The sequence below is a fragment of the Choloepus didactylus genome, chromosome X (assembly GCF_015220235.1).
Source record: "Choloepus didactylus isolate mChoDid1 chromosome X, mChoDid1.pri, whole genome shotgun sequence".
In the NCBI taxonomy this organism is placed as follows: Eukaryota; Metazoa; Chordata; class Mammalia; order Pilosa; family Megalonychidae; genus Choloepus; species Choloepus didactylus.
The window spans coordinates 95,152,101-95,161,942 of NC_051334.1; the positions used below are offsets into that span (position 1 = coordinate 95,152,101).

The 9,842-nt window shown below is 38.1% G+C and overlaps 1 pseudogene; it reads right to left on the reverse strand.

The window, feature by feature from the left end:
* Positions 1–8,061: 8,061 nt before the first annotated feature.
* On the reverse strand, positions 8,062–9,341 carry LOC119522260 (annotated as a pseudogene).
* Between the last annotated feature and the right edge of the window lie 501 nt (positions 9,342–9,842).

Below are 9,842 nucleotides of genomic sequence, written 5' to 3' on the forward strand. Positions count from 1 at the left end.
TTCTTTAAAAATATGCCTGAAATTAAAGTAACTGTCTTTTTTGGTTAGATATTGGTGGGAGACTAAAGACCTCCAGCCCATAAGGTAAAATGTGTGAAACTCTGCTTTCTAAAAACATCATTGTACATTTTGACTCCCTTTTGTTTCTGGGAAGTGTCAAAAGAACCACAAGTACTACTAACTGTTGGAGTCGGTAGCCCCAAATGGCTGCTTAGCATGGAATTGCTTAGCACAAAAAGTACAAGACTTTAATGCACAAGATTCCTGGGTTCTATACTGACTCCTGAATTCTCATCTAGCTCTTGGACCTTGGGCAAATCACTTTCTTAATCAAATCAAACAAAAAAGATTCTATAATATTCAGTTCTAAAATATTTTTGTGCTACTATTATGGGTTGATGGTGGGGTTTGGAGTGCTATAGAGATGCAAGAATATCTAAACCCCACCACAGTAATCACCTTTTCCCTCATTTTGAAGTCCCTAAGGAAGAAATACCCATGAGAAATAATAGTAAATGAGAAAGTAAAGTATGATTATATTACTAACTGGGCTTGAAAAACCATAGTGCTGAAGTTAATATAGGACTGGTTGGAGAATACAGCTTAGGCTAGACACTTAAAAAGGGTCCTTTTCTCTCTCTCCTATTGAGCCAGACTCCAACTGGCTGCATAGCACAGGAAACTGAAGAGAAGTACTTGAGAAGAGGCAAGCAGGCAGCAGGAGGCCATGTTTTTGACCTTTCTAGGTTCACGGAAAGAGGAGGTAAAATAGTACCAGAGAGAGGGAGAGGGACAGGTGGAAATACCTACATCAAAGATATTTTAATACGTAGTTATCCCACCCACCAGCAACAGATAACCCAAGAATCTGATACACTCCTATTTGTGGATTGCTGTTATGTGGTGTGTGTGTTATGTGTGTGTGTGTGTGCCTGTGTGTGTGTGTGTGTGTATATATATATATATATATATATATATATATATATATATTACTTTAGATAGAATTTTAATCTGCTCCTCCCTTAGAGGCCTACATCTACTATCATCAAGATATGGTTCTAGGCTTTGTTCTAGGCACCAGACACTGTACTCTAATATGGAATCTCTTCTAATTTTTGGAAAATCCCAGGCAGGTATTGATTCAGGAGAAACCAACTCAGATTGATGCTATTGCCATAGGAGTAATGGTATAGGGTACTCACTTCTTTTCCATGAGGAAGAAGCTAAAATATGAAGAGCATAGAAGCCTTCAGTATAAGAAAAGAACTTAAAATCTAGAGTTTTTCTATCTGAAAAGACAAAGGCTGATAGCAATCAATGAAGTCCTTAAAATCATGATGATCATTAATAAGAGAAACATCTAATTACAGAATATTGGAACTCTGTAGTCATTACTTGAAACTTCAACAGTTTCTCCAAGTGTGATCTTAGGACCACTTATATCACAATCACTTGGGAAGCACTGGATTTAAAAAAAAGCAGAAAACATACAGATTCTTAAGTCCAATCCCAGTCCCCAGAATCTCTGGGTATGAGGCACAAGAACTTGCATTTTAACGAATCTCCGCTCCACATCATGATTCTGATGCATTTTAAAGATTGAGAATCATTGTTTTAAAGAGGTAGTTTTAATATCAGTAAAATAAGGTACTATTCTATAGTCTAGATTAATAAAAAGCACACTGACCAGGGGAGTAGGAGACCTGGGGTCCAGTCCTGACTTTGCCATTTATCATGTATTAGATTTTGGGTAAGTGATATCATCTCTAAGCACCATTTTTTTTCTCTGTACAATGAGAGGTTTGATCCAGAGAAAGAAACTCTATCTTCTTTAGCTATAACATTCTATGAATCTACCCAGAGGACATTAAATTAATGGAACTTTTTCTAAGAGGTTATAGGGCCTAGAACCCAGCCCAATGCCTGGCACATAACATGAATTCAATAAATATTCATTATGTGAATGAGGATAGACAATAAAAACAGGTTCAAGCAGAAATTAAATAAATTCCAAGGTGATATATATGTAATGGACAATGTATTAAGGAAAAATAGGAAAATGTTTGGGAGCTATCTTTAACCTTGTAAAGACAATCAAATATTTTTCCCCACATCATCTCTTTGGTGGCTTTCAGGGATAAATACTTGGCTGGAAAGACCTTAGTTGGATCAAATTCATCTCAAGCTTAACCTTTTACGTGAAGCTACTTTGATAACTGCCCCTGACTGAGGACCCTCCCAGCAACTCCACACCACCCCTTAGAAACCACATCATAATATTTAATGTTCAGTTGTATGCTATCTTGTATGATACAATTCATCTGTTTAAGCCTAATTTTTCATGGTAAGCCAAACTCTTGGAAGCCAGGGAGCATTCTCCTTTCCACTTGCCCCCATTGCCTATATAGTGTTGAATATGTAGGCGATCAACAAATACTCTATTAACAGATGTTGATCATTTGCATTTCTGTAGTACTTTTTAACTTTTAAAGTGCTTTTAAAACTAGTCCATTTAATCCTCACAACTACCATGAGAGACAATCAGAACAGGTATTCCCCTTACTGAGGCTTAAAAAATTTATAGCTTGAGCAAAATCACATAGTAAGTACTCTTTCTGTTATACTACGTTACACTGTAACTTAGTGGAAAAAGGAGAGTCTGAGATACAGGTTTTAGGATCCAGGGACTTTCCACCTCAAGCATTTCAGCCCCTTCTACTAAAAATGTTTGTACTAGAGAAAGAAAAAACAAAACAACAACAACAAAGGAATAGAAACCTAAAGTATTATGAGTTTCTAGTTAGGCTGAAGAGAAACATTAATTCTTGGATAGTTTTATTGCATTTCAATCTTGATATTGTATTGGTTCTAGGGTTTTCTGAATTCCTATAATTGAACTCTTATTTTTCATGGTTTCCAGCAAACATTTGTATCTAATGGGTCAATGTTTTTTCTGAATGAATCTGTGGTATCTTGATTTTCATGTCTTCATCTTTTTGCTGTTTTTCCGGTTAAAATGTGTGTTAGTGTTTTTAAAATAGAAAATGAATACAAAAATTTGTGAGGCCATATAAGAAAATGAATCCACTAAAATCCTTATCTAATCTCGCCACATCTACATTAGCAGATTTGAAAAATAGCCTTGTGTAGTAGACAGGCCTAGCAAAGGAAAACAGCCCTTTCCTGTAATCCAGCATACCCATGGAGGTACAGATTGTGCAATCTTTGATACAAGGGTGAAATAAATATTTTCAAAGGATAGGTGATCAGAAAGAACCACCCTTAAAAATCAAAACATGTGCCTGTGAATATAATGGAAAGACAACTTCCTGTAAACATAGAATATGCAGTTAGAAAAACAATGATGCATATTCACATAAATAAAACATGCTGGAGCAAAATAGGCTAGTTTAGATAATCCAGTTAGAATTCACTTGGACATAACTAAAGACAAGTGGAAACAAAGGAAGTAAAATAGAAATTCTGTAGATAATCTCAAAAGATCTGTGTTAGACATTCACAGGTACGCACACACACACACACATACACACAAAAAGCTGGAGACCAATACTTTATATATAAACAGTAAAATGAATTTTCAAAGAAATAGCTTTTTCCATGATGTGTTTGGTTTATACAGGAATATAATACCTTATACATACAGATGATCAATAAATGTGGATGGAATATGATATAAGGCATCAATATTTCATTCAATGCAAGATTCCCTTCAGTCTTCATGGCAGCTCACTGATGTGGAGAGAGGGCTATTAACTCTATGGCAGTAAGAAGATGACTGAAGGCACTAAAAATAAAATTGTGCTGTCTTTTGAAAATGACAACTCTGCTAGTAAGTCACTGTATGTAGGTTAAATTGTTTTGTGTTGTGTTTGATTTTCCTGGGATGTGTTTGCTTTCAGCCATCTTTGCCCAGGATAAAATTATTAGGACAGAGTTGTTTTTGGCTCCTTTCAATCTCTATTGTTTAATTGTTTTGGAGTTCCAGTGGACTTTTATTAAGATAAATAAAAAAAAATCAAGATTTTACCAACCATCTTTATAGAACCTTATAAACTTAGTAGAGATTCAGGCCCATATACATGTACATACAATATAGCACATCCCAACAAAAACAGTGCCCCACTGGAACATTTGCCAATTAACAAAAAGTCAATTTTCCCCTTCCCCAAATGTTTTCCAAATTTTGAGCTCCCAGTGTTCACTTCTCAGTGGAACTGGTCCCTTGTGGTTAGGGACATTGGAGCTCTCCCATTTTCACCAAACAAAAAGTAAAGTTTTTCAAATTTCAGTTGTTTCAGTAAAGGGAACAGTGACTTTGTTTTCCCCAAGCACCCCTCCCCCACAACCATTGGTTAAAATACAATAGCCTGTATCTTAATAACCCAATGCTACCCCCTCCCTTGCCCTGCCCAGCCTACTGGAGAATTTAAATACACTTCTGTTGCAACCTGTCAAATATGGAAGAGCAGAGTCCAGTTGCCAAGCTAGCTCTCTCTGACTTTTGGACACTACTCTTTATCCCAAAGTTGAGTTTTCAGATCAGAAATGAGAGTACATTTTCTTTGGGAGTTTTTACAAATTATCTTTAAGGATAAAGTAGAACTACGAGTTCACCAAAGTTGAGTTCAGTTCACCAAAAAGTTGACTGACTTCAGCTCCTATGAGGCCAATAGTTTTCCTTGGCAAAGGTATTTTTTTTCCCAGAAAATGATTCTACAAGAGCAGCTTTTAAGATACATAGAATGTTGAAAGTGGTAAATTAAAATATCATGGCTTAATTCCCAAGAATTTATTATGTCTTTTGTTACTCATGTCTTAAGGTCAAGAGTGTGACTAAAGGCAGTTTCAGATGAGGTTATGAGCTTCCAAAATGTTTCCAAATCCTTAGTACAGACACCCTCCCTTTTGGTACACAGTACCTTCCCTCCCTCCTTTATTAAAAAAAATTAAGCCAAGTGATCAGAATGAGATGTTTTGATCCCAAAAATATACACACAAGGCTTTGTGTCGAGTTGTCTGGTTCTAACCCAAGCATGAAGGTGTCATACACAAAGCACATGGCAAAGGAAAGATAGCTCCCATCTCATTCTGAAAACAGTTGTTGGTAACCAACCCTCCCGCCTCCCATTTTGGGGCCAACCCGTATTATGATGCTGGGACTAATTTGAAAATAATTTAGAGACACGTTTTTTTTTTTTTTCCCTTTCCATTACTACTTCCCATGAAAGATCATTTGGAATCAATTTATTCCATTCCTAAGGGATGGCATGACCCTTCCTTTCCCTGTTGGAACTTGTGGGGAATGTCAAGAGGCAGCAAAGTGTGTAACAGTTCATAACCTATTACACAAGTATACAACCACAGACCAATTCGTGAGTTGGATGTAGTTTAAATACTAAAAATAGGGACTACTTCCCATCCTAATGAACCACTGGAAAAATATTAGCATTACTTTAAAAAATTGAATATTGGAAAGAATCTGAAAATAACTTCCAATAATAGCAATGCTCCTTATTGTGAGTGGGGATGAGAGAGAGAGAGAGAGAGAGAGAGAGAGAGAGAGAGAGAGAGAGAGAGAGAAAGAAAGAGAGAGAGAGAGACTAGGCTTTGACCTAGTCCTTAGAGCATCTTTCCATTTAACAATTCCTATTCAAAAGTCAAGCACCATAAGAACTGGACAGCTGCCTCTATAAGACTGTGTCCAATAATGTTGCCCCAGATCATTTAAGTGCCACTCCTCATCAGAGGCTGTACCTCAGTAATACTTTCAATTTTAAGTCAGTGCTTTAAGAGGGACCCACAGGCATGTGGCACCAGGTAGAGCACAGTCCAAGGCTGACAAAGGAAGACTTTGCTGTTTGCTTAGTCACCCACAAGCTCTCCAGAGAGATACAAAATTACATTTCCACTCCCTTCTTGCTTTTCTTGTATGAATCATCCCTCTTATCTCCCCAGAGGTGGATGGGTGGGAGGAAAGAGCTGCATGAGTACAAGGTCAGTACAAGATTTTTTTGGTTAAAATGATGCCTTTTAAATTCCCTCCCCCATCCCTTCCCTGGAATAAAGTTATTTCCTTTTTAGGGTTTGCATTTAGTAACCAACATTGGTTGAACAGGACATATGTGGCTTGGATGCCAAATAAATTAGCTTCCTCTTTTTTGAGTTTGTACTGTGCAACTCTTGCTACAGTTGTTAAGGAGTTAGGGTTATGTCTGGTCAGAAGGCATTTACAAGATTTTGATCTTCAAGGAGTTTGGGGTCACAAATAGTTTTGCTTAGAACTAGGAAGAGTTAAAAAAGAAACTTCAAATAATTGATTTCCTTATCCAGGTAAGTTAAGCATGAAAGCAAATGCAGGACTTATCCTGTAATATTTTAGGATTTCAAAAAACAATGGAATATGGAAATTAACTTTTTAAAATTTTGCTTTTGCTCTCTCTCTCTCTCTCTCACACACACACACACACACACACAAGAGAACCTGGGAAAAAACGGATTTACAAAGTTTAAACAAGTATACACACCCAATTTCTACGGGACCTGCTTTACCACAGAGGAAAGAGGATCAAGGCTATAACATGTCTACACATCAAGTGCCATAACTGCTAATCGATGCATTACATAAACCGGTCTTCAGCATTCTGCAATAGAGCACAAAGGCTTGTCATATGGCTCCTGCAATGACCAGCTGCTATTTCCTTTGGGAGTGATGTTGTATCTATTAAGCCCAGAAGAAATTTTTACTTGGGATTTTTTTAAATACGTGTATTTGCAGTGCAGATGAACTGCAGTTGCATATCAACTCTTCCACATAAAGAAAAAGGTATTTAAGAATACTAATATGTTTCATCTTGCATACTCGGGTAGAATGAGAGGAGAGATTTAAACTTGAAACCAAAATGAAAAGAAAAAAAATAATAATGAAAAAAGAAAGCAAGAAAGGAAAAAAGAAAAAGAAAAGGAAGAACCACTACTGTCAGTTCCTTGGGTTGTGTCTGAAAGATGATATTCTGAATGGTCTCATAGTATAAGACACTTTGCACAAATAAGTGATACGCTCTTCAAGGTTAAAAAATGGATGCATAATCAGGGAGAAGTTGAAATGCACTCAGAAGTCAGCTGTTGGAGAATTCTAAAATTGTAGACAAGTTTGTGTGTTCATCAAGATTCTTCTCTTTTCAGGGTTTCTCACCTTCTCTTCTTTCTCCTCCCTCCTTGTTTCCCTTACCCAGAAAAAAAAATTTTAAAACCAGCAGTTAGTGCAACTAATGTTGAGTCAGCACACAGTGCAAACAAGTGGAACAAAAATGGTATTTTCCTTCTGTTCTGGTTTGCTAAATCTGCCGTTATGCAAAATGCCAGAAATGGATTGGCTTTTATAAAGGGGATTTATTAGGTTACAAATTTACAGTTCTAAGGTCATAAAAGGGTCCAAACTAAGGTATCAACAAGAGAATACCTTCAATGAAGAAAGGTGGATGGCATCTGGGCTTCCTCTGTCACAAAGGAAGGCACATTGCTGGAGGCTGCTGGATCTCTCCTGGGGTTAGCTTCTGGTTTCCGTTGCTTTCTCAAAAATGTCCCTGGACTTCTGTCTTAGCTTCTCTCTCTCACTTCCTGTGCATCCCTGCTTGTTTCTTCCAGGGCGTTTCTCTCTAAGTGTCTGAGCATCCTCTATTAGTCTCTCCCTGGGGCAAACTCTGGATTAAGTATCACAGCTTCTCTCTAAAATGTCTCTCTCAGCTTCTGCCAGCATCTGTGTCATCTGTGTCTGTGTAGGCTCTCTTAAGGACTCTAGTAAACTAATTAAGACCCACCTTGAATGGGTGGGGTCACATCTCCAAGGAAATAATCCAATCAAAAGTCCCACCCACAGTTGGTTTGGTCACGTCTCCATGGAAACAGCCTAATCAAAAGATCCCACCCACAATATTCTGCCCCTACGAGATTCGATTAAAAGAACATGGCTTTTTATGGGGTACATAACAGTTTCCAACCAGCACATTCCACCCTCTGAACACCCCCAAAACATGTTTTTTTTCAATATGTAAGGTGACCAAAGTGATCTGATCATCCAATATAATGGAAATAGGACGCTGCCAGTTTTGGGAAGTCAAAGCTTATCACCACATTCACAGCTTGTGTATCAATACATTAGGTAAACAGATCAGTGCAAACAAGATTGTGGCAAAAGCCATTTCAAAAATCACGAAATACATGATTTCGATGTTCCTGCTTCGTTTTAGCATGGATATAGAAGCAAGAGTAACTCAGTTGGGAAATCATCTTGGTTAGCAATTCAACTCGCTGAGAGGAGTTACAGAAAATGATTGACTAGTTTATCTGAAGCCTGGAGAAAAGTGTGTTGAGGCAATGTACACTCAGGTGCTCAGTTACATATGGGTAATATTGGGTTACTCCCTTCAGAGTTAGTTCCCCCATCAAGTTAATCTCATAGGGTTTTTGCAAATGGGAAGTCATGAACTTCTGTACACTAAGAGGGAAAATAGCAGAATACAGTAAAATCTGTCTTTAGGTTCATGAGAATAATGCCCTCCATTATTTGCACGAAATCCTGTGACAGCAACTTCTCAGCTTCATCCAATACTATCATCTGGATGTGATCAACATTTGCTGCTCCTTTCTTGATAAGATCCAGGATTCTCCCAGGGGTAGCTATCACCACATGCACTATATCATCAAGCCTCATTACGGTATCCTGTAAATTGGTTCCTCCTGCAGTTGCCATCACTTTGAACCCTCCGTGTGTTTGCTGACCTGGATGCAAATTTGACTGACATGTAGAGCAAGTTTTCTTGTGGGAACAATCATTGTTTATTGTCCTTCTTCAGTTCTAGCCATTCAAGTAAGGGAATGAGGTAGGCACCTCTCTTGCCTGTCCCATTTTTTGCTCTAGCTAAGATATTCCTACCAGATAAAGCAATGGGAATGCTCTCCACCTGAATTGGAGATGGCTTTTCCCTGCCCTTTTCAAAAATTCCCATCAGTAACTCCCATTTAAAACAGTAATCCCCAAACTCATTTCCTTTTGTGGAGGTCATATCCAAAGTTTATATCCTTTGGAGGGAGTTTGAAAGGCTTTTTCCAGTCATCACCAGGTTTACTGGTGGTGGTCATACTCTGTACTTGCTGTTGAGTGCCATTATTGATTGTGTTGGTCTTTTCCAGCTCGTTCCTCTGTTGCTGTGTCTGTGTTCCCCTCCTCCTGGGCCACTGCTGGGCTTCACAGGGCCCCTCAGCTCACCATTTTGACTGGAAAGACCCATTATAACAGAGTTCTCTGTTCTGGTCATGCTCATGTTGTGTTAATTGAAAACATGTCTCCTTCAAACTTTAAAACTTTTGAAAGTCAGTAGAGAAACTATAATAACAGCTAATTAGTTTCTCCAAAACAAAGAGATAAATATAAGTCTTGCTCAATATATTGAGTCCTTTATGGCAATGCAGGCAAGCACTTGTAAGTCTCTGAATGGTAAGCAGTGGTAACTTGCTCTCATGCACCAAATCAATTTGTTTTTTAAAATGCCCTTTAAGAAGGTTGCATTATAGCTGAATTCACTCACTTCAATTTCAGCCATTGCCTGTTTTCATGGAGCTGCTGAAGTCGCCTCCCAGGCTAAGCTAACTCAGCTCCTCTACCCCTTCCCTTGCTCCCTCCCTCTTTCCCTGCCTCTCTGCATGACAGTGGCCTCTGCTCCTCTCAATCTGTTTTTGTATGCAATAATAATTGTATTGGCTAACATTTACTGATCACTTTCTGTGTACTAGGCACTGTGCTAAGTACTTTATGACAGGTTATT